The following is a 26,435-nucleotide window of genomic DNA, read 5'->3' on the forward strand; positions in this document are numbered from 1 at the left end:
GGTCAAAAACTGTGCCTCCATCTGTCAGTATATGTCAATGGGTACGCTCAGCAAGCTTTCCCGACGTATATGCTGAGCATATACCATAAACGATATGTGAAGCCAGCCTAACAGATTTCTGAGTAAGATACAGTAGTAAATTATTATTAATTATTATTATTATAATAATATAGGCGGTTTGGGCAGTAGCCCAGGGCCCAAGCCTTCTAGGGAGCCTATGGCTACCCAAAACACACACCAAATTTAAAATTGAAAGTAACTTCATCCATGAAATCCTTGTACATCTGTTCCTGCTATCAATGCACATGTACACAAGAGACATTTTAGGACCATTGAGGGTTCTTCAAAGGTCATGAAACTGCACATTGAAAGCAGACAGAAGGGACATAGCCTCCATTGCCCAAAAAGCTTGGTTCTAGTATCATATGTAGGAAGTGAATTATGGACGGTAGAGGCTTTAATATTCATACAGCCCAGGGTGCATGTCATAATCTGCTCCTGGGGACAAACAAGTAATTAAAGGGGTTGTCCAAGAATGCCAAAAAATTAGGAGCTGGGCTGGTTCAAAGGTGCACTCACCTCCACCGTCGCTCCCAATGTTCTGTGCCGTGGTCTGTCTGATCCATGCCCCTATTTGTTTATAGGGTCACAGAAGCTGTGCTCAGCGAGCTTCCAGCCTGCGGAGTTGGCCGGCCCCTGCCCACACGTCACCATATCCCAGCGCCTTATACAGTGATGAGCGATAGAGACAAATGGGAGTGGCCGGCCACTTCGGCTGTCTGGAAGCTCCCTGAGCACAGCCTCTGTAAACAAATAGGGGCACAGATCAGATGGGCCATGGCACAGAACATTGGGAGCGACGGTAGAGGGGAGTACACTTAGATTTTTTTAAAAAAGCAAATGGCATAAAATGGCATAATTGAATTAATTGTGTGTACTACCATAGTGCCCAATAAATTTATTGTGGAATAAAGCAACTGTGAAATCTATGAAACTGAAATCTAAAATGCATCCCTGAAAACCTGAACCAATACCCACCGGTAATAAACAAACAGAGACTTGTATTAAAGTTGAACTTGTGGGTTGACATAAGGGTCTGCCACAACTTTTATGTAATTTAACCATTGTATATAAACATTTTCTTTTTTTGTATTTTTTTGTAAAACATTAATTGAACAATAAACATATTTATATAAACCATAATATAAAGTGCAAAACCTCCCACATGTATGCCGTCCAGCCAGTGGGCACGTAGGCCGATAACCTCAACCTATCCGCTAGCTGTGACACGAAAAACACTGCAAATAAAGGGCGGGTGGGAAACGCGATCAAGAAGAGAGGGTGAGTGGAAGCTGCAGCCTGTATTTAAAGGGAACCTACCACCCCGATTCTACCTATAAAGGTAGAAGGGGTGGTAGGTGGATGGATGGGACGTGAGGATAGCCCTTTTTTGGGCTAATCCTCACGTCCCGGGTGTCTTTTAGAAAACTTTATTGCATGTATATGCAAATTTTTTTATGCGGCTACTGGGGCGTGGAGTAGCCGGACATGAGGCTACTAGTCGCGGCTACTCCACGCCCCAGTAGCCACGTTACTCCGCCAACCAGGTAATCTTCGGCGCGCAGCTCCTGGTAGCTGCGCGCCCTCGTCCGGGTCCCGTAGCATCGGCTGCGCGGTTGCGGCTTCAGCTGCGTGGCCGCGGCTCCGGGGCCGGAGCTACTGTGCATGCGCAGAAGGCCGAAGATTACCTGGTAGGCGGAGTAAAGTGGCTACTGGGGCGTGGAGTAGCCGCGACTAGTAGCCTCATGTCTGGCTACTCCACGCCCCAGTAGCCGCATAAAAAAAAGTTTTCTGAAAGACACCCGGGACGTGAGGATTAGCCCAAAAAAGGGCTATCCTCACGTCCCATTCATCCACCTACCACCCCTTCTACCTTTATAGGTAGAATCGGGGTGGTAGGTGCCCTTTAAACTATGCTCACTTCCTGTACCACCCACGACACTAGCCCAGCCCCTAGTCACGTAGCCCACATCATTAAAACTTAAATAGGAAATAGGGAGGGAGAAATCGCCTCCCTCTAACTAAATCCTCCTTTGCGCAGTCATTAGCCCAACGCCTACGGGCTTACAAATGTTACTTAGTATTTGGCTGGATTAAAAACGTTTTTCTTCATTGCTGGAAGTGTAAGCAGCTGTGTCCCAATGTTCACCCAGCTGCCTACACTTCCAACAGTAATGAAAAAGCTTTAAAACCAGCCAAATGCATGGTAGCATGTAAAAACCATGCGTTTCAAAATGCATCCAAAACGCCATGTGTGAATGCACCCTGAATGGCTACGATTTGCATAATGCAAAGTGTTTTATGCAGAAAATTGCAGATATTCCAGCACATTTTTCTTCTCACAATGAGAAATGAGAAGTCCTTTATGAATGCACATGCACATACAGTATATGTAATTCTGATTAAGCTGATGTTCCACACAGGTTCAGAATCTGATCTGTGGGTAGACTGTTATAGAGCAAGAGCTGAGCAGATTGATGTATAATTTTGTAGGGAAAAAATTGGTAGAATTTATTTGTCTATTCATTTAGGCTATGCTAATAACAGATGCAGGCAATTCCAACCAATAAGCTTACAGTTAAAGTTGCACTCGTTATATAATGTAGCCTAGGGGTAGTAGATCATTGTGTGATGTGTGGATGCGCGGTCCAGTTCTTTTTCTCTCCCCATGTTGGTTGCAGTTAAAGAGGACCTGTCACTCGAAAGAATGTCACAAGGAGGTGCTTACTTAAGTAAGCAGCGCCCTTGCCCTACACCAGTAATAGTGTTAAATAGCTAGCTTAGCGGAACATAAAGCTAGCAAACACTGGACTACATAGCCCTCCGAATGCTGTACCAAGCTTACAGCGGTCCGCCATATTCATGAGGGGGTGGTCCGAGGAGGCGGTGACTGCCACAAGAAACTTGGTAGTCACCGTCGGCATTTGATGTGGGAGGGGTGGTCCAGCGGAAGCTGTAAGCTTGACCCGGCGTTCTGAGGGCTATGTAGTGCAGTGTTTGCTAGCTTTATTGGTATGATTTAACACTGCTATTACTGGGGTAGGCTAGGGAACTGCTTGCTTTAGGGTGATGTCACACATGGCGTTTTTAGGCCGTTTTTAGTTTTCAGATCGTAAAAAAGGCATGCGTTAAAAAAACCGCATGCTTTTTGTCCGGTTTTCCGAATTTGCGCAATTAAAAAAGGACAAAACCCCGTGCGTTTTTTACAGTCTGAAAACGCACTAACCAAAAAACGCCATGTGTGACATCACCCTTAGTAAGAAGCTCCTTGAGGCTCCTTAAGAAGCTCCTTGAGAACTGGGTGACGGAGGGCGTGGCTAGACCCTGAGCCTGATGGCAGCACATTGAGACAGCTCTGCAGCCCCGGTGCCTATTTTACCCTAAAGGAGGGGACCTACCCTGGCCCCTAAAGCTAAAAAGACCCCCAGAAGGGGAGTAAAGACCTCAGGACCCCAGAACGCGAAACGGGTGGGCGAAATACCACTCACCCGCTTTTTCCTCCGCTCTTCTGCAGCAGCCAGCACAGGACCACGTGCTGCCCAGAGAACCGACGGCCTGCCGAGGAACCAGCCACAGCCGGCAGACGCCCTCACCATGGCACCCACGCCTGCAGCGGGTAAGCGGGGATCCGCGGTATCCACCGCCGCGCCGCCTCCACACGTGGCCCGCGGCGATCCAGTCCGGGCCTCTCAGGCCGCGCCGAGCCGCCATTCTGGCACGCAGCCAGACAGACAGCGCGGATCCCCTGAGGCGCAGCAGCGCCAGAATAAAGTGGCGCAGCAGCGCCAGAATGAAGCGGCGCAGCAGCGCCAGAATGAAACAGCGCAGCAGCGCCAGACTGCAGCGGCGCAGCAGCGCCAGAATGAAGCGGCGCAGCAGCGCCAGAATGAAGAGGCGCAGCAGCGCCAGAATGAAGCGGCGCAGCAGCGCCAGAATGCAGCAGCGCAGCAGCGCCAGACTAAAGGGGCACCTCCGCAGAATCCTGCCCAGAAAGGCAGCCCACCCCACACTGAGGGGGGGTCGCCCCTCCATCTAAAACAGCCTAACCTGCAACATCTGCAGACCTCTGAAGAAGAACACGACCCTATGGATGAGGGTCAGTTTGAAAGCGAAGGACAGGGGCGGCATCTTGAGAACATCCCACTGAGATCCCCCCAACTCCCACAGCCTGGGGAATTTGTTCCTGGAATCCCGTTTATCATCCGGTCCCAAGCTACGGAAGATGAGCTAAGTGCAACCCCTACTCTTGCCCGCTACGCTGCACCTTCCCCAGAATGGGCGTCATCGCCTGAGAACTTCGGCACAGACGAAATGGCGGTCAAGAGACCACCGGTATCAGAACCACTCTGGCACGCTCACCTTCAGAATCTCCCTACCAAAGAGGACTTTAAATCTTTAATTGCTGAAGTGAAGGAGGCTTTCAGATCTGAAATTTCGGAGATACGGCGTGACATACAGGGCATGACGCAGAAAATTGACCACCTAGAAGCTGGACAGGCGGACTCAAGGCGCCAGATTGCACATACGCAACATACCCTGCACTCCCATTCGGTCACACTACAAGACATGGCCAGACACCTTGAAGACCTTGACAATAGAGGAAGGCGTAATAATATAAGGGTGAGGGGCCTATCGGAGGTGGAAGGTAAAGAAGATGTCCGTGCCACACTTCAAGCGCTTTTCTCGACACTATTGGGGGAGCCGGAAACGCAAGTAAAGCTTGACAGAGCTCATAGAGCATTGAGGCCCAAAGTAATGGGAGGAAATCCGAGGGACGTGGTCTGCTGTGTACATGACTTTGAATTAAAGGAGCGCCTCATGTTTGCGGCGCGGAAGAAAAAGAATTTTGCTTTCAATGGGGATACCATACAGCTTTATCAGGATCTCTCAGGGATCACCCTTCAGAAGAGACGGATTTTACGGCCGCTGCTGGACATTTTACGTCAACACGACATTTCCTATCGCTGGAACTTTCCTTTTGCCCTGTCGGCCACTAAAGATGGAATAACGGCGACGCTCTCAACGATGGAGGAGCTGCAGGAATTCTGCGACATCTGGAACATCCCGACTCCACGACTGGACGACTGGGGGGACCTTCCCCCCCAGATGCGACAAACGCAGAATAAGACCCAGCTGCAACAGAAGAGACGAAGGCCGCGAACCAGAGCTCCATCCCAGGACTCTTATGATTAGAGAGAAACATCTGCTGAACATATATCCTTTATAGTTATTATACTTGTTTGAAGGGGGTCTTATATTTGCCCATATTTGCATTGATTTGGGGTACCCTTCCCCTCCTTTGTGAATTCAGATGTAATTTGCACAAGGGCACCGGGGTTAGTGTCTCGATAGTTAGAGTTATATCTCAGTTTCTATTTTTGTGTAGAACTACACTTGATGCTTTTTTCTTTTTCCCTCTATTAGGTTCTATTGCCACGTTTTTCCCCACCGAGTGGGTCTACTCCGGATCCCGCCCTCTGACCCTGGCATAGGGTTGATACAGGAGGTGGTGAAACCGGTTCAGCTGACTATACTCCCCCATCTTAGGGGTAGACCAGCTGAATAGACCTGCACTAGGGCCAGGAGATTCTCCTCTCCCTGGTTATAGTATTAGGAATTTATCCTTGTTTTCTTATTACCCCCCCCCCCCTTTTTTTTCTCTCTCGGGGTTTTTTTTTTTTTTTTTTTTTGTTGTTTTTTCTTTTTTATCTGTCTTGACTGTTTGTCTTGTGGAGTGCAAGGTTTGTCCTTTCCCCTGTCGCCCCCCCCTGTTGCCTCTACGGGTTTCTCTGACGCTCTAGGCTTCTGTACACTGACACCCTTTAGTACAGTCACTCCAGGGCTTTAGGGAGAAAAAGCCACACTTAGCCTCTCCTACCTCCCTCCCCCCCCTCCTAACACAGAACTTGTCCAGTTACATCCTATTCAGGGGAGACAGCGTATCTTGCCCAAGAGTATTGGTTAGCTAACTCACCATGGTTCAGCTTTTGACACTCAATGTAAAGGGACTCAACTCAGCTCGCAAGCGACGTCTCACGCTTAATGAGCTAAAGAGGAGTAGAGCAGATGTGGTGTTCTTGCAGGAGACACACTATGATACGACGGGGAACTTTAATTTTGCTAAGCACCTTTACCCGGTATCTTATATGGCATCTACAGAAAACAAAAAAGCAGGAGTGGCGATCCTGTTCTCCACCTCGTGCCCCATAGTGCCTGAGACAGTAACTGCGGATCCCATGGGCCGCTTTCTCATTGTTCAGGGCAAAATGTTCGGCTCGCCTGTGATTTTATGCAATATTTACGCACCCAATTCATCGCAGGTCCGCTTCATTACCAAGGTCCTGAATAAAATAGCCAGACTCCCAGCAGCACCCCTACTGATAGGAGGGGACTTCAATGTAATCTTCTCAGAAAATATGGACCGGCTGGCTATCGACCCCAATCCCGCCACTAGATCACAGAGCACTATTTCAGCGGCTTTCCGTAGAGTCATCAGGAGGTTTGCTTTATATGATTTGTGGAGAGTGGGCAACCCGGGCGACCGCTCATTTACTTTCTACTCTGCACCACATGGCACCCATACTCGTATAGATTACTGGTTTGGAGACATCCAATTCTTGCGAATGATGCATTCCGCAGAGGTGGGAGACATATCGTGGTCAGACCATGCGCCAGTCCTATTACAGCTTAGTGAGGGCCATACCACAACGAGGGCATGTCATTGGCGTTTAAATGAATCCCTTCTTAAGAAACCCCTGATCAAGGAGGAGTTAAATGGAGCACTACGGGAATATTTTCAGCTTAATGAGGATTCAATCCCCTCTATCCCTATGATATGGGAAGCCCACAAGGCGGTCTTCAGAGGCCATTGTATAGAACAGGGAACCAGATTGAAAAGAAACAGGGTCCATCTGGAAAAGGAATTGAGAAAGGAGATTGGTAAGCAAGAGGCAGCCCTATTAGCCAAACCCACTAGGAGGAGACTCCAACAGTTAATTGAGGTTAGGGAGCAGTTGCAAGAGGTTCAGACTCAAGAGGTAGAGAAATTACTAGTGTTTACTAGGCAACGGTATTACGAACAGGCCAATAAACACCATTCTCTCCTAGCGAGACAATTGAGAGAGAAGAGAGAGCACCAAACTCCCCATGTTATACGGGATCCCCAGGGAAATCTATTACATGACCCGAGAGCGATTGCCTCTCGCTTCCAAGAATTTTATGCCAAACTGTATTCCCTGCCAAATACTCTACCCCTGGATGAGGGCCTTAGAAAAACGATGCTCTCAGACTTCTTGAGCTCCTGCTCCCTACCGGGACTCCCCTCAGAGGCCATCGAGACGCTCAACTCAGAGTTAACGTCGGATGAGATAGAGGAGGTGATCAAAGAAATGCCAAATGGGAAATCCCCGGGCCCAGATGGGCTCACATATCTTTACTATCAGACCTTCTCCCCTGTGGTGCTGCCACATATGACAAAAGTATTTAACGCGTTCTTACAAGGTGAACCCATGCCTACAACTTTCACCCATTCCTATATCACCCTTATCCCCAAGCCTGGGAAAGATGCAACCGATTGTGCTAATTATAGGCCGATTGCACTTCTAAACGCAGACCTAAAAATATTCACAAAACTACTGGCCAATCGCCTGATTCAGTGGATTCCTCAGGTAATCCATAAGGACCAGGTGGGCTTTGTACCTGGACGACAAGGTGGCGACAACACGAGGAGAACAATTGATCTTATCGATGTAATTAATAAGCAAAAAGATCAGGCCCTAATTCTCAGTTTAGACGCAGAGAAGGCGTTTGATCGCCTCAGTTGGCCCTTTATGTTTCAAGTCCTGGAACACATAGGAATAAAGGGTCCCTTTCTCCAGGCTCTGAGGGAGTTATATTCAAATCCCACAGCAGAAATTAAGCTCCCACACGCGTCCTCCCCACCTCTGCGGATCAAGAATGGTACACGTCAGGGTTGTCCACTCTCTCCCCTCCTCTTTATTCTTTGCATTGAACCCTTGGCCTCCATTATCCGTCTAGACCCCAATATCCATGGCGTTATGGTTAGAGACAAGGAATTTAAATTGTCGTTGTTCGCAGATGATATCCTGCTCACCATCACTCAGCCCCTAATCTCCCTACCCAACCTACAAGCGAGGCTACAACAATATGGCCGTCTCTCGGGCTATAAAGTGAATACCTCAAAGACGGAGGCATTGCCCCTCAATTTTACCCAACCGCTGGTAGACCAATTGAAGGGCACATTCAGATATAACTGGAAAGCAGACACTATCAAGTACCTGGGGATACTCCTGACCCCCTCTTACAATACACTGTATGGGCAGAATTTTCCTGGTAGTTTTCAGGAGATAAGGACTCTCCTTAATAACTGGAACAGTCTCCCCCTCTCTCTTTTTGGCAGGATAGCAGCGGTCAAAATGACTATTCTGCCTAAGCTGCTGTACCTTTTTGAAACCTTGCCAGTAGCGGTGCCGTTGGGCGCTCTGAGGTCCCTGCAAGCATCAATATTGCACTTTATCTGGGCGAAAAAGAGACACAGAGTTTCCAGGTCTGTTCTACTCTCTCACAAATCCAGGGGCGGCTTATCGGTGCCGGACATAACCAAATACTACTGGGCAACACACTTGAGACGCATTCCTGCATGGTCCACCCTACTGACATTCTCTAAGTGGATGGAGATAGAGAAACTGTGGCTGGCCCCTTTTCTTCCTAACTCCTACCTTTGGCCCAAAGAGGCGCCTGCGCTGCCTGATTCCCAACTAGGCCCTATCTCATTCACGATTAAGTTATGGAGGGCCTGTTTGGCCAGGTTCCCATTGGTGTCCAAGTGCTCCCCTATGCAATCCTTTTTACACACTCCCCTCATGCAACAAGCTGGGGCTGGGCAGGAAATTAAACCCTGGCATGAGAAGGGTTTATTTAGATTTGCAGATATTGTGGATTACCGCGATAGGAAGATCTTGCCCTTTGCAGCCCTACAGGATAAATTCCATCTCCCACAGGCGGCCAATTTTCACTACATTCGAATTAGACACTTTTTACAATCCCTGGACAATGCTGAGACAGTCTCGGCACCCACTACGTTTGAACACATTTGCAAAACTGCGACCCAAACATCTGGACTCATATCAGATATCTACATGATACTACTCCATCCCAGCCCAGACGAGCTCATTGCACACCCGTATATGGCCAAGTGGGAGAGCATAGTGGGGGGGCCGATATCTCAGGACACTTGGCGACTGATTTGGCATAGGGCGGCTAAGACCTCCCTGTGTGCTACACATAAGGAGAACCAGTACAAACTGTTGATGCAGTGGTACCATACCCCATCCTTGCTGCACAGATTATTCCCAGACACACCAGATACTTGCTGGCGATGTGGTTCAGTGGGAGGTACTCTTCAACACATCTTCTGGACGTGCCCATTGTTGCAGCCTTTTTGGCAGGCAGTAAAGACTCTCCTTCGGGAGGTCGTAGAGGTGGATATCCCACTCTCCCCATTATTTCACTTGCTGAACGTCTCTCCACACCCCATGGCCAAGGCAACCACAAAACTGAGCTTACACATTCTCACAGCTGCGAGATGTCTGATAGCGCAGTTTTGGAAGAGACAAGCCCCCCCCTCCCGAATGGATCTTCTTTCTAGGGTTAGAGAAACTCGCAGTATGGAATATCTGACCGCTTCCCTGAATAATCGTATTCCACAGTTTGACAAAACCTGGGATCGATGGGACCGCTACTGGATTGAGGAACGAGCAAGAGGAGGAGAGTGACAGGGCCATCCTTTTAGTGTCTTCCCAAGTGGTAATTGTTGTCGTAGTGAGTATGAATGACTTTGTCTTTGTCCGTACCCTTTTTCCCAACCTCTTCAGAATGGTTAAGCATTGATATGATGCCATCTTTGGTATTTGTTTTAATATAGTAGGCATATGTTACTGCTGGATTTTGCATTATGATACGCAAACAGGATATTTACACTGTTGATACTCCACGGGGAAATGGATCCCTTCTCTTATGTCTTTTAATTATTTTATTATTGGAAAATTTTTATGTGATATTTGTACATGATAACTTGTTTGTTAATTATTTTTGAAAAATAATAATAAAAACACAATTATATAAAAAAAAAAGAGAACTGGGTGACAGGTCCTCTTTAAATAGTGTTTGCCCATTTAGCTTCTGAACATTCACTTCTATGTGACCCATAGAGAACGACAGATCAGAGATGATGAGATCCATATAATATACAATTACATTCTCAGCTCTGCTACATCTCAACCACAAAATACTGTAGGATCTGCTGTGCCCCCCTCCCCCTTCCATGGATAAAGACCTTATCTGCCTGTAGAAAGGCTCTGTGTGAGCGGTCATGCGCGTCCGTCTGCTCCATTAATCTCCAGGAGTGACAAGGGGTGCGACTGAGATACGTGGGACCCCATCGGTCCCCTTGTTTTCTGATCACTGCGGATAGGGCCTAACTTGAATTTGTGGGAAAACCCCTTTAACCCCTTAACCCCTTAAGGACGGAGGGTTTTTCGCCTCATTTCTCGCTCTCCAACTTCAAAAATCCATAACTTTTTCATTTTTCCGTGTACAGACCTGTGTGAGGGCTTATTTTGTGCGTAACGAATTTTACTTTCCCGTAATGTTATTTATTTTAACATGCCGTGTACTGCGAAGCTGAAAAAAAATTCCAAATGTGGAAAAATTGAAAAAAAACCGCACGTGCGTCACGTTCTTGTGGGCTCAGTTTTTACGACTTTCACTCTTCGCTCCAAATAACATGCCTACTTTATTCTTTGGTTCGGTGCGATCGCGGTGATACCAAATTTATACAGGTTTTATTGTGTTTTAATACATTTTCAAAAATTAAACGAATGTGTACAAAAAAGAAAAAAAATTTTTTGCCATCTTCTGACGCTAATAACTTTTTCATACTTTGGCGCACGGAGATGTGTGAGGGGTCATTTTTTGCGAAATGAGGCGACGTTTTCATTGCTACCATTTTGAGGTCTGTGCGACATTTTGATCATTTTTTATTTCATTTTTTATGTTATGTAAAAAGGTGTAAAAGTCGCATTTCGGACATTTGGGCGCCATTTCCCGCCTCGGAGGTCACCGCCGGCCGTAACTGTTTTTATATTTTGATAGATCGGGCATTTTGGGACGCGGCGATACCTAATATGTCTGTGATTTTTACTGTTTGTTATGTTTTATATCCGTTCTAGGGAAAGGGGGGTGATTTGAACTTTTAATATTTTATTAATTTTTTTTATTTTTTTAAACTTTTTTTTTTCTTTTTTTTTTCACTATCTTTTAGACCATCTAGGGTACATTAACCCTAGATGGTCAGATCGCTGCTACCATATACTGCAATACTACAGTATTGCAATATATGGCATTTTTGCAGCACATTCATTACAATGAGCCACTGTCTCATTGTAACGAATATGCAGCTGCCAGATAGCCTCTTGTCAAAAGAAGACACGAGGCTACCATGGCAACCGATCGCCGCCCCCCGATGACGTTCGGGGGCGTGGCGATCGAAAAAAAGATGGCGGCGCCCGCGCGCCGCCGTCTTTTAAACGCCGCCGGCGACTTTGCCGGCGGCGTTTAGGGGGTTAATAGCCGCGATCGGTGCAAGCACCGACCGCGGTTATTAGCGGTGGGGGTTTTGTGCAAAATGCAAAAACCCCCACCTCTGTATGAAGAGGACTCAGCCCGTGAGCCCTCTTCATACATCCCTTATACCTCTGCGCCGTAGAGCTACGGCGCAGAGCGTTAAGGGGTTAACGTCCTGGCCCTTTTTAGTTTTATCACTACCATTTTTCACTCACCACCTTGAATCATATGCAAAAACGTCACATACTGCAATACAGTAGTATTGCAGTATATGGTAGGAACGATTGGACCATCTAGGGTTAATGTACCCTAGAGGGTCTAAGAAATAGTGAAAAAAAAGTTTTAAAAATATAAAAAATTAATAAAATATAAAAAATTCAAATCATCCCCCTTTCCCGAGAACTGATATAAAACATAATAAATAGTAAAAATCACATTAGGTATCGCTGCGTCCCAAAATGCCCGATCTATCAAAATATAAAAACGGTTATTGCCGGCGGTGACCTCAAAAACGGGAAATGGCGCCCAAATGTCCTAAACGTGACTTTTACACCTTTTTACTGGACAATAAAAAATTATCAAAACGTTGGCGCATTTCGCAAAAAAATTACACCTCACACAACTCCGTACACCAAAGTATGAAAAAGTTATTAGCATTAGAAGATGGCAACATTTTTTTAAAATTTTTCGTACACATTCGTTTAATTTTTGAAAATGTATTAAAACGCAATAAAACCTGTATAAATTTGGTATCACCGCGATTGTACCGAACCAAAGAATAAAGTAGAGGTGTTATTTGGAGCACAGAGTGAAAGTCTTAAAAACTGAGCCCACAACATTTTTTTTTTAATTTTTCCACATTCGAAATTTTTTTCCTGCTTCCCAGTATACGGCATGTTATGATAAATAACATCATGGGAAAGTAAAACCCTGATAATCTAAGCTCATTGTCAGCACACAGTATCTCATAGCACAGAGGAATCATGAAGTGTCTGTTTAGAAAGCCCCCGCCCAGGAGCTAAAACAGCAATAAAACTGAGTAAAATTGTAAAGAAAGGGGTTAAAAATAACTTTATTGTGTAAACATCACTAGGGGGATTGAAATTTGAGAATTTTCTCTCATTGACAAACCCCTTTAAGTAACACTTTAGTTAGGTATGTTGAGTAATGATAGATCATTTTTAAGACAAGACGTTAAGTTCACAGGAGTGAGTGGGTTAATAATGGCCTCATGGCTTGCTCCCCTCTCTTCCATTTCAGTATCCCTGTTATTATGACATCCCACATCATCATCTCCTCAGAGATCCGCCTATAACGCCACACCATTTATAACCCACCGATACAAAACTACATTTCCCACGGTGCTTTTATAAATTAACGCTGACTTGGTATCAATGGTGTGACGTCATTCATCTCTCCAAACAATATCGGCCATATTTACTACTGGAAACATGATTGACACTCATGTCAGTAAACAAGCAACAGCAACCTTTCTTACTAATGCATTTCCTTATTACGCTCACTCTGAAAGTAGCACAAATATCTGATAAACCACAATAGTTTAGCTAACGGCAAAAGTCACTTGTGTCCCTCCTTTATACCAAAGTAAAGATGGCGGCTGCGTAATCGTTTAGTCAATCCTTTGTAGTCCCTGCTTGTATTTCGCCACCTGTTGGCGGGAGGATAGAAGCGGTACCCTTGCTGGACATCACTCACTGAAAGGGATAGCAGGGAGGCTACAGGGTAAGATCAGCGATGCTTCTTTGTATACATCGTACTGTATATGTGCATGTAATAGAGAACGTATGGCTGCTACATAGATGATTGCAGTACTGTGTATATCTCTGCAGCACTGTGTATTAGACAGCTGGATGGGCATGCTGCAGCATAGTCGTAATAGCTGTGCAGAAATGCATAGGTCAGGATTAGGGGGCACCAGTCTTGTAGGTGCTGGGTGTGCCCCCCCAGGCACTGTGTAGGGTACTGAGGAGGTGGCACTGACACTGGTGCAGTTAGCAGCCCTGTATTGTATATGATGGAAACTGGGTGTGTTGTGCTCTCCATCAGGCTGCACTTCTAGCAATGATTGCATGTACTGCACTGCAAGCTCCACTACTAATAGCAGGGTGTATCATGTAAATAGGCAGACATCTCATGCACGATGATCAGTGATCGCCACTTGCTATATGTAATCATCATCTTTATTATATAATGTATATGCACTGGTCATGGTGCTGAAAGTAAGCTCCATGCGGCAGGATGAGTGTGTGCTGCAGCATGACCCAGTGATTTCTCTCAACTCACAAGTGACTGCTCTCTACCTGTTATTTATAGAACAGTATTTGGGATTTCCTCTTCATTCTTCCCTTCTCTGTTTTGTAACACTGGTTAATTAAAATAGCATTGGAATAATCACAGGGTAATGTAGACCTGTAGTAATATGGAGATGAGATTTGTAATCCACATCAGTGCTGGCAAATACTAATGTGGATAAAATAAGATCCAAACATAATCAAGATAAACATACAGAGCTCTACATAAAAATGTATAGATATTGTGTGGAATCATCTCCAGAAAACCAATACTTTGAGAAGACCACCCCTTATCGAGAGCTTTCATCCATTGATTATACATACAGTCCATCTTCTTAGATAAGATATTTTGAGGTTGTTTTAGGAAGGTTTTACTGAATAGTAAGTTCTGTTTTATGAGGAAGTTGGTTACTCATGGTAGGGTTTTATTTTGAGTAGACAGACCTATATTTTTAACAAATCTTCTCAAAGGGTTATTCTCCCCTTCCCATGCGAAAGCCTGAGGGCTCTCTGAGGGGGCTGGGGGCTCTCTGACATTTCTGTTAGTAACACTGACAATGGAGAGAACTGTGGCCATCTCCATTTCTCTGTGGCCAAGAGACAGTGGTCAATGTTAAAAAAAATAATAAAAAAAAAAAAAACTCAGTAGTTCAGATGATAATAGTAAACTTTTTTATATTTATTATTGAAGAAATATGTTCGTCTTTTTTTTTCCTCTGACTTTATTTTCTTATTAGAAGTTTGTGTAAAATAGCTTTCTGACCTGTTCTCCGCTGAAAGATTAAACATGTCACCAGGAATGTCATTTTAGCTGTTGAAAGGTTCCAAAAGCCTATGCTATGCTGATTTTAAAAATGTATTTTTCAGCATTTTGAATTATTTCAGTAATTTATAATAGTTTAATTCACATTACTTGACTCCTTGCCAGCAGTGTGTGGTGAGCCCCTTGGAGCAACTGCAGCCTGTGTGTTCCTGTGTCAGTCTCCTCTCATCCACACTCATCCAACTCCCTCCCCACTTCCTTTCATGTACGTTACGTTGAGCAGGCAGGGGAGGGAGGGGGATGGTTGAGGAGACACAGGCACACACAGGATGCAACAGCTGCCCCCTCCTCTGGGACTCGCCACATGCTGCTGGCAGGGAGCCAGGTAATGTGAATTTAATTTATCTAAACAATTGAAATTATTCAGAATGCTGACAAAGGCTTTTTTAAAATAATGATATCATAGGCTATTAGAACCTGTCACCAGCTAAAAATGATATTTATGGGGACAGGTTCACTTTATGGAGCCCTTATGACTTATCTTATTACACATGGTCCCTGGATAGTCTAATATATTTCAAGGGAAATATTTTCTAGGTATGGAAAGTGTTTATTAGCCTGCTTATCTGTCTAAAAGTGGATGGACCTCACAACGCATTAGTTTCAGGGTAGCAATACAAGAGGAATAGTCCAACAATGGCTCTCACCCAGCTTTTCAGGCTTTTGCTCCCGCTGTGTAGTGCAGGACCTGCAGTTGGTCTTCTCTTTAGAACAACAGCACCCAGCAACTTTGGCCTCTGTCCATTTGCGCCTCAACAATCTGAACACCCACACCTGCAGCTAAAGGGTCAGGTGTATAACAGGTCATGGAGTATGGAGAGGAGCAATCAAGGCAGGAACCCTGCAATATCTAAACCCTGGATCTAAAGTCCAGTTACAAAACCATGGCCCCTATAACATGGAGACCAGGAACCTTAAAGGGACATACTGCCCATCTATCACTCTACCAAGTGATGGTTTACCTTACGTTAATAGCAATCTGCTAGTTCATGATACTTCGCTTGCACCCATCCTCCCATCAGCATCACTCCTCTGTGAGTTGGCCCATCCCGCTGCTTCTCTCTTCTATCACCCTGATAACGTCGGCTCACCTCAGCAAGCAGTTGTCGCGCTTGTGCTGTAAGCCCTCTCTCTCTGGCATGTGCACTGAGAATGGAGACACGGCAAACCGCCTTCACTTCTGAGGCTTACATGAACTATTGGAACAGGTTCCCATTGCACATATGGCATATTCTTAGGAATACTACTGTCAAAATTGGTGTTGAATGATATTCTACCACCTCCTTATTTTTTTACACTTGAGTGAAGGTAAAGCATTGGCTCTTTGAAAGATCAACTAAAAGACTTTTGGGTCAGCTTGTGTACATGAATGGATTTATCAAAAAGATAGAAGTATTTTTAGCATTACTCATTGGTCCTGGAAACTAACAGAAGGCACAACTTAGAATTGGCCACTCATGTGTCCTTCAATAATGGAGATACCATATGTGATTTATTTCCAGAACAATTTCAGCAAATCAATAACAGCAGGAAACACATATGTTTCATGGCCATAATGGAAGGTCATATCATATGCATGGCCTGCTATTACAATGAAAGGAGAGCCGGAGTAATCAATATAAGGAGAGCTATCAGACAAAGGAAAAGATGCCTGTTTTGTAAGATAAACATGTTTTGTGTAGCTTACAATGTTGGTGCCATTCCAGTGTGTTTTGTTAAATATAATGTATTCGGCATCCTAAAAAACATCGGTCCCCTGCTTATGGCTTTCCTCCAGTGGTTAGGAAATACTGGAATATGTGGTATATTATAGTATTTTGTATACCTATTATTATTACTCTATATATTTATTATAATATATTTATTTTATTATATATTATTATATATTTATTACCTATAATTATTATATATTATTGCTTTAAAGGACCATTAAAGGGGTTATCATTGAAGAGGTTGTCCGTTCATTACATGCTTTACTTGCTGATTGTTACAGAGAAATAACCCTCTTATAAGAGACCTCTCTGTGTAGAAATATGATAAAATATGTCACACATAAAAACATAAGTTTTAACAATAAACCACTTGTTACCTGAATATAGTGGCAGAACAATGAGTCTTGTTCCCCCTATGTACAGTGGTAGATCAACCACCTCTGCCACCTCTGTGTTACTTGCCACCTCTGTGTAAAACAGAGGCTGGGAGAAGCACAGATTGGCGCAAAAGGACTGTTGCTTTTTACATGAAGGCACCCATCATGTCCTCCCTTCCCAATATGATTACATAACCAAGAATTTTTCTGAAAAATGTCATCTTTGCTGTTAAAGGGGGTTGTCCAAGACTTAAAAAAATAAACCTGTACTTTCCACTGTAGTCCCTCCCCCTGTCCCACGCCGCCGCCTCTATGGTTGCGATAAGCTGAGTTCAGCTTCAGGCCGGACACTGTGTGGGACACTGAGTTTGACAGCTGAGGTAAGTACAGGTTTGCAGCTCCCTCCCTGAGAACCTTTAAATTTTAAAATATACCTGACTCACTGCCAACAAAAAATCCATGTTATGGGGTAAACGATGAGGCATCAGAGTCATGGGGGGGACAATTATCTTACACCGCTTCGTGTTCTGGTGTCAGATATAAGCCCCACCCCTTAGCCGGGCCAGATACCTCAGGAGGCTCTGCGCCCTGTCTTGTGAAGAACTGCTCTATTACCAGTTGCTATAAAGAGTGTGGGGGCACAGGACACAACCCTCTTCACAACCCCCTACATCCACTAGGTGTGGAGGTAGCGGAAACAGGGAAATAACTGAAGTTCCTGACTGTTCGCTAGAAAACTGGCGTACAAGCCTTGATAAATGTCCCCTATGGAGTCACCTTCATAATTCTTCCTCTCACCTTCCTACCTTCTAGTCGGCTGCGCTGATCAAATCCATCTCAATCAGCAATGTGAAGTGCACACCTCAGATTGTGTCTATGTGCATGCGCTGAGGTGTAGACTCCACTGCTCCATGTGCATTCCCAGAGTTGGATTTGAACAGTGCAACCAACAATGTTACTGAAAGGGAGAAGGAAAGGAGGGAGATAACAGGAAGACTCCATGTTTCCACCGACCACCCTCGTTCTTCATCAAATGTGAGCCAGGTATATTTTAGAACTTTATTTTGTAAATGACTTCTTTTTTTTTTTAAACATGTTTGGTTTCTTATTGTTGTAAGCCATAGGAACCTGTCATCAGGTTGATAGGTCAAAACCTGCAGACAGGTTCCTTCCCTTTACCTTTCCATGGAAAAGCAGAATTATACATCTAGCTGAGAATATTTATACTGTCTTATATAAATGTGATTATTATGTATTATTAAATATAATGACACATTATTTTTAATGTAAATTGCATTTGACAATTCGATCATTGTTATTATCCTAATTTCCTTATAGACTTCAAAACATTCCAGTTCCTCAGAGAAGAAGGGAGCACATGAGTGGCATCTCTAACTAAACTGTTGTTAAGCAAAATGGCTCAGAATAGGGTCAAGGAATCAGCCGCCCACTGCTGGGAACTATTATGTGATTGATGTTGGATGGGAAGAGTAGGAACAAGAGAACTCATACTGCACCTGACTCTGTGGCTGGAGTTTTATTAACTCCTTAAGGACCAGGCCAAATTCAGTTTTTGGCTTTTCATTTTTTGCTTACCGCATTCCAAAAGCCAAAACTTTTTTATATTACAATTTACAGAGATTTATGAGGATTTGTTATCTGTGGAACAAATTGTATCTACTAGCCAGATTCATTATAATTCTATGTAATCTACTGTGAAGCTGGAAAAAATTTCCAAAACTAGTGGAATTCACAAAAAATGCAGTTATACCATTATCTAGTGGCCTCTGTATTCAAGGCTTTAACTCTGCAGTCCAGATAACACACCCCCTTTATTCTATATGTCAGTATGATCATGGGGATACCAAATTTATATAATTTTGTGGTGTTTCCCTTTTTTCACCATATTCTGACACATAATTTTTTTATACTTTGATCTATGGTTCTGTTTAACATGGTAAAAAAACTGATATGTGCCCCTAGCTCCCCCCTGTACTTCCTTTCATCTCCACGCTCCTGCTCTGGATCCGGCAATGTGGCGCGCGCATCCCCACCGCATAGGGCGTGCGCGCTGGTGCTTGAAGATTTAAAGGGCCAGCACACTGCTAATTGGTGCTGCCCATTTCCAGGAATTTTAAAAAAGCCGCCCACTTCCTGCATTCCCTTTGTGCTTCATGCCTCAGAGAAAGCTTGTTTCGTTGCCTTGTGCCTGTCTGCTGATTTCCGGTTGTGACTCCGCTTCCGTTCCTGCCTTGACCTCCTGCTTTGTTCCTGACGTTGATCCCGTGCTGCTTGTCTTGACCTCTTGCCTTTCCCCGACCATGATTCTGCCTCACGACTTTGTACCACGCTTTGGCCACCTCCGCGAGCAAAGTTGCGCCTGTGGAGCGACCTGGTGGGACCCTCCAGTAGCAAGTCCATCCCACTTTGCAACGGGCTTTGGTGAAAACCAGGTGCCACTTAGACTCTGCTCCGCTGGTACAGAGGATCCACTACCTCAGATCCTGACAGTTTCACTACCTCAGATCCTGACAGTAAGATCCGGCCATGGATTCCACCAAGGTTCCACTACCAGAACTGGCTGTTCTCCCCGCCATCGTGGTCGGTCATTCCCAGCGAATTGCCGTACAAGATCAGCAGCTAGGAAAAGCCACCGCAATTCTACAGCAGCTATTGTCCTCCCAGCAGCCAGTTCCTGCAGTTCCACCTCCTACCCCCATTTTGTCTACCTTCCACAGAACCTAGGCTGAGGCTCTCTATGCCTTCCAAATATAATGGGGATGCGAAGTTGTACAGAGGCTTTATTACCCAGTGCTTCTTGCATATTGAACTAATGCCTACACAATTCGTAACTGAACAGTGGAGAGTGGCTTTCTTGATCAATCTTCTCTCAGGGAGAGCCCTGTCATGGGCCACACCCCTCTGGGACACCCCTCTGCAGTTACAGCAGACATCACCGCTTTCTTCACTGAACTACAGGCCGTCTTTGAGGAACCAGCCCAGGCGTCTACTGCTGAGACTGTCATCCTGAACTTGTGCCAAGGGGACTCCTCTGTGGGTGACTATGAGGTGCAATTCCGTATTCTGGCTTCTGAACTTTCAGATCAGCCCGTAACACTTCCTCCAATTGTGTCCAGTGCGTCCTCAGCATCTAGGAAGTCATCACACCTAGGGTTCCTAGGAGGAGTGTCCCTAGGCGAGAGTAAAGCTTCTCAACGTCTGCATCTTCCCGTTCTGCTCAGCTTTGTAACAGGGATCCTGTTCCAGTCTCGGCCTTCCTAGACTCTGGTTCTGCAGGGAATTTTGTGGATGCTGCTCTGGTCTCCCGCCATCGTTTCCCTGTGGTTCGTCTGGAGAAGCCCCTGGTCATCTCATCCATCAGTGGGCAGATCCTTTGTGACTCAGTCCAGTATTGCCCCGAACCACTATTCGGTTGGGGCCTTACATAAAGAGAGACTGTTTTTGTGCTTCTCTGCTCCACATCCTCCGTTCTATTGGGACTTCCGTGGTTGTAGAAACACGCACGTGTCCTCAACTGGCAGACAGGGGAGGTTCTTTGCTGGATTCCAGTGCCAGTCTCGTTGCCTTGAGGCTCCCCGACCAGTGTCCGCCAGGTCTTTTTCTGAGTCTTCCAAGACATTGGTGGGTCTTCCTGCTGTTTATATGGACCTTGCTGATGTCTTCTCAGAGTAAAAAGCAGAGTCTCTGCCTCTGCACCATCCCTACGAATGTCCTATAGAGCTGCTACCGTCACATCTTCTCCACGTGGTCGGGTATACCGACTCCTTGTTGCCAAGAAGGAGGGCTCCCTCCATCCGTGTATCGACTACCATGGTCTCAATAAAATCACGGTGAAAAAACTCTACCCACTACCCTTGATCACAGAACCTTTTGATCGTTTACGTGCTGCAGGGTTTTCACCAAGCTGGATCCGCCGGAGGCATATAACCTCATCCGCATCCATGAAGGCAATAAGTGGAAGACCGTCTTCAATACTCGTGACAGGCACTTCGACTGTGCAATGTGCCTGCAGTGTTTCAGGAATTTGTCAATGACATTTTCAGAGACTTGCTCTACACCTGTGTTGTGGTGTACCTAGACAGTATCTTGGGGTTTTCCTCTGACCTGGAGTCTCCTCAAGTCCACGTACGACGAGTTCTTAGGCGCCTAAGGTCCAATCATCTATATGCCAAACTGGAGAAGTGCAGTTCCATCAGAAGAGCCTTCCATTTCTTGGATACGTCATCTCTGGTGAGGGCCTACAGATGGATCCAACCAAGTTATCTGCGGTACTTCAATGGCCTTGCCCAGTAGGACTTCCTGCGATACAGAGATACTGGGTTTCCCCAAATTACTACCAGCAGTTTATACCGCATTTTTCCTCTCTTGTGTCTCCCATTGTGGCGTTGACAAAAAAACGGTGAGCTTAAATTCTGGCCTCTGTCGGCCAAAGAAGCGTTTTCCAAGCTTAAATCTGCCTTTGCTTCTGCCCCTATCCTTACATGTCCTGACACTGAGAAACTGAGAAACGAACACTTACTTGTGGGTTTTTTTCTAAAATCTTCTCCTTCTGAGAGATCGTGAACTTCTGGATATTAAACTTACCTTGGAAGAGTGGCGCTATCTTTTGGAAGTCTGTGTATATATGGACCACAAGAATCTCCTGTACCTCCAAACTTTTCAGCGCCTCAACCCACGACAAGATAGCTGGTCCCTTTTTTTTCCTTGCTTCAATTTTCTGATCCACTTCCGCCCTGCTGAGAAGAATATCAAGGCCGATGCTCTCTCTCGTGCCTCTGATGTTGTGGATCTGCGGCAGCTCCCTTCTGGCAAGACATATGTCCGACCTGCTTTTCGGAAAAAGATATTGACTTGAGGACATTGCTCTCAAGTGGCTGTGCATCCTGGGGTGCAGCGTTCAGTGGCCCTCATTTCTCGTTACTATTGGTGGCCAAACCTGGCCAAAGTTGTGCATGAGTTTGTGGGTTCCTGCACCTCCTGTGCTCGTAACAAGCCATCTCGCCTAAAACCTGCTGGTCTCCTATTGCCGTTACCCAGCTGTCCATGGACTCACGTGGCAATGGACTTTATTACGGATCTGCCATCTTCCTCTGGAAATTGCATCATCTGGGTGGTAACTGACAGGTTCTCGAAGATGTCTAATTTTGTTTCGCTGCCAGAGAGAGAGAGAGACAACCAAACTCTGGGCTGTTACCTTTGTCATTTTGTCTCTGCCCGTCAGGATGACTGGTCCACCCTGTTACCGTGGGCAGAATTCTGCTACAACTCTTTGGATTCGGAGTCTGCTGGCGCTGCCCCGTTCTTTATTGTCTTTGTACAAATTCCATGCCCTCCTCTTCCTCTGTCCGTGCCCTCAGATGTCCCTGCGGTGGAAGAATTGGTGCAGGACTTCAAATCGATCTGGGAACAGACACTTCAGTCTCTACTTCAGGGTCAGTCCGCACCAAGACCCTGATTTATTTTATTTATCTATTTTTATATGAGTTTTAGGGAAAGGAAGTGATTTTAATTTTTTAATATTTCGAAAGGTTTTTTTTACATCTTTTATACATTTTTAGATCCCCTGGGGTCTCATCACTTATGCAATATACTGCAATGCTACTGTTTTGTAGTATATTGTGAATATACAGCTTTTTTTATTACAGCCTGCTTCATGCAGGCCATGGTAGAGTGTGTTAATTGGCAGCAATAGGAGCCATCCAGAGGCAGAAAAAAGTACGATTTGTGTTGCATGAAAGCCGGTGCGATTGCGCCAAATACGATCGCATGCGCCAAAAACCCCTTTTAAATCAATTTCCCAGCGGCGCAAAACGAAAATCGACGGGATGTCCAGTGAAAGTGAGGTCCGTGGGGCCCTTAATAAATGAGCCCCAATGTGAAGAATCTGATAGTAAATCACTCTTCAAATCCTCTCCGTTCCAAGAACTGAGTTTCACCTCAAGTTCTTCTTTCTACTATTTTCTTTTTATTACATTTATAAACATAAGAAATACATTGTAGATATCTAATGATATTTCTATGCAGATCATTCTGGGAGCACGGTCTCATGTAAATCCATATTTGTCCCTATGCAGGAGGATTAGTTAAGGGAATCAGGAAGGTCGTCATAAACCTGATAATCCATGCCTGCAGATACAGACAGTGTTACCTACATGGAAACAATTTCTTAATCATTTATTAGGAGCTGACCTTCTTTTCTTGTATAAGATATACTGGGTCACATAAGGAATATGTTAGGAATACAGTAGTTTCTAGGATTGTTTTTCTGACCATTAATGAAATGATTCTGAATATATAAACCCAATTTCTTACAGATCTTCATATTTTCCCTATTTAGATTTGATGTACTTATGTACCAACGTAATAAAACGGAAACCTACAACCTATCTGCCTATTGAAGGGGTTGTCTGTGATTAAGTAAAAATTGCACAGTAACCGAGGGAGGGGGTATGGGATGCAGAAAAACTAAATGTATACTTACCTTCCTCAGCGCTCCCGGTTTCCTGAGCTATGGTCCTTCTGTACCGTGCCCCTATTTGTTTACAGCTGATGTATTGGCGCTGTATCAGGTGCTTGGACATGAGACAGATGTCCAGGTGGAAGCTGACCATACTGATGAGGTGTTGTTTGCCTGTAAACAAACAGTGGCATGGCACGGAGAGCCCCGGAGCAGGAAACGGGGACTACTGAGGAAGGTAAGTGCACATTTATTTATTTATGTATTTTCAGCACCCCCAAACCCCCTCTGGCCACTTGCATTTTTTACTTTAAGGTATATCTAATGGTGGGTTCCTACTAAAACCCTAAGCATTAAACTATCTTTCTCTAATCCTGCAACATTTCCTAACCTGATTTAAACTTTATCTAACTAATGCTAATCTATTTTCGACAGAGGCTACTGGGGAGTAGACTCTCCCAGGTGTGGTAACAAAGGCTACTCCAATTCCCAGTAGCCTATGCTATCCCACCTCCTTCAATAGGGAGCAAATAGACCTCTCAATAGGAAGCAAATCGGATTGTCCTTTGGAATCAGGGCACAATGAAAATAAAATAGTAAATGAAAGTAGTACAAGCAGAGTTATTGTTATAACGCGCTCTTTTTTATCTCAAAATTGTTGATTGTACATACAAACATCCTTGACGCATGAACTCATATCCCAGCATGTGATGTTTCAGGATTGTTTTCAGCCCCAACAGTAACACAATTGTCTAGCTTGACCTAAATGTACAATGTTGTTATTGAAGAAGACACTGACATTACGCAGACCCCAAACAAACAGTCCCATGTACTACATATGTGTTGTCCATTTCTGACTTCCAGATCAGGGTAACCAACGGTCATGTATTCACAGAAACTATTAGATCACACAGAAGTCCAACTAATCTCTGTTTTTACTTGTTTTTTTTACTTTGATTTTACAGTTGATCTTTATATACACATAAACAAATAATCGCATTGAGAAAATGCTCCAGAATTGTGATTTTACAGCAAATGTAATTACCGTATATACTTGTGTATAAGCCAAGTTTTTCAGCACAAAAAAGGTGCTGAAAAACGTCCCCTCGGCTTATACACGAGTCAATACACAATGTCAATGCAACTTATATAATCACCCCCTGATGTCCGCGCGGGTCCTCTTCTGGCTTCCGCCCCTGTCTTCTTTCTTCTGTAACATCGTGCTGGGCGCCGCCATGTTTTTCTCCCGGGCGGCACCTATTATGACGTCAGCAGCAGCGAGTCATACTATGCGCCTGCCGTCCGGGGGAGAACAATGGCGGCGCCCAGCATGATGTTACAGAAGAAAGAAGACAGGCGCGGAAGCCATAAGACGAGCCACGCTGACATCGGGGGAGCAGCGCTGCGCATCGGGGCCCCCGGAGGGTGAGTATATAAGTTTTTTGGGTTTTTTTAATGCTGGGCTGGCTGTATACTACTGTGGGCAGGCTGAGGTGTCTCTATACTACTGGGGGCAGGCTGGACTCCCAGTTTTCGGTGGTAAAATTAGGGGTCTCGGCTTATACTCGGGTCACCTTATACTCGAGTATATACAGTATTTTAAAAACAGTGGGTCAGAAGAGGTGACAGGATAAGGTAAGCTATTTAAAGGACTTGTCACAGTTCATTCATTTTTTTCCCAGGCCACACACTTGCTAGCCAAAATTATTAAACTGGATTCAGCTTGTTTTTTCCAAGTGCACTATGTTGGACTGCAGTTGTATACAACCTGCATTTGGGGGACATGTAAAAAAATAAATTAACTTGAACAACCCCTTTAAACTGGTGACTGTTATAGATGGGGATGTCGACATGGCAATTTGAAACACCTCAGTATATGCCATCACTATAAATGGGCATAGCATCATATAGTCATGGCATCTGCCCAGAACAGCTGGGTTTACCCTTCCTGAAAATGTGTTGCTTCTTATTTAAAGGCTTCACAGCCTGCAGTGTTGCTTTGGGTGTGACAAAAGGGACTTGTAAGGCAGTGAGTTGACATCATAGACTTAGTGTTACTGACACTGCCCATTATGGCATCACAAGTATGGCTCAGGATGGGTGTTGACATCACAGGGTGGGGACACCAACAGATATAACATTACTCCATTAACAATGTTAGATAATGCTTGATTGTTTTCTCTTAAAGGGGAGTATGAACGTCTGATACAAAAACCCATGATGCTATAAATAAATGAATATAACAAATCTCAATGTCATTAGCCATACCCGAGATGGTTGCCACTGGAAACTACAAGTCCCATGATATTTTAGTTCTCAGTAACTCCTCCTCCCTCTTATGCTCTTCTCCCAATGATGAGTTAACAGACTTTCTAGGGCTGTTACCATAGCAATGATGTGTAACTGCCATCGTGGCACATCACCTCACTGAGATGACATCTCACCACAACACTGGCCATACTGAATGCACTGCAACCAACCTACTACAGCCAAACATAGTGATGGTCACATCAATGGACTGATTAAAGGGCCAGTAGCATTTTAATTCTTTATGTATGTACCTATATAGTGTATGTTAACAGCATTCTGCTATATCTTAAATCGCTAATTGGCTTATATTAGCCATATTGGCTTATATTTAATGACCCATTTGAATATTAATTATGCGGATTCCTGGAATACCCCTTTAAACAACCTTTTTGGATCCACCTCACTAAATGTTTAGTCGTATTTCTCTTTCTTATCTATGATAGATTCCTGGTTTGGCAAGCTGACCGCCTTTGTAGCAGCAGCATCTTCACTAGAGAAGTACTGCAGTATCACTATCATACCTTATCACTTTCTCTGCAAAGTAGGAAAGGAGAGACAGCGATAAAACTGATCATGTGTGTCCTTCTTGGAACATTTATTTGGGTGGACAGGAAAAAAGGGCAGTCTATAGAAATCACACGTGGCACTATTCTAACATTTTCACAGATTTTTCAGACTAAATTTACAGTGATTTTCCGAAGTGTAGTTTCTTGGTCTAGA

General features: G+C 44.7%; 1 protein-coding gene across 1 annotated transcript in view; it reads left to right on the forward strand.

The window, feature by feature from the left end:
* The first annotated feature begins 13,372 nt into the window (after positions 1-13,372).
* LOC140127470 (tropomodulin-2-like) overlaps positions 13,373-26,435 on the forward strand; it is a 61,939-nt gene continuing 48,876 nt past the window's right edge. Inside the window, exon 1 of the mRNA XM_072148217.1 lies at positions 13,373-13,446. The gene's annotated coding sequence lies outside the window, so the exon portion shown is untranslated. The remainder of the gene's footprint in view (positions 13,447-26,435) is intronic.

The sequence above is a fragment of the Engystomops pustulosus genome, chromosome 4, assembly GCF_040894005.1.
Source record: "Engystomops pustulosus chromosome 4, aEngPut4.maternal, whole genome shotgun sequence".
NCBI classification, from domain to species: Eukaryota; Metazoa; Chordata; class Amphibia; order Anura; family Leptodactylidae; genus Engystomops; species Engystomops pustulosus.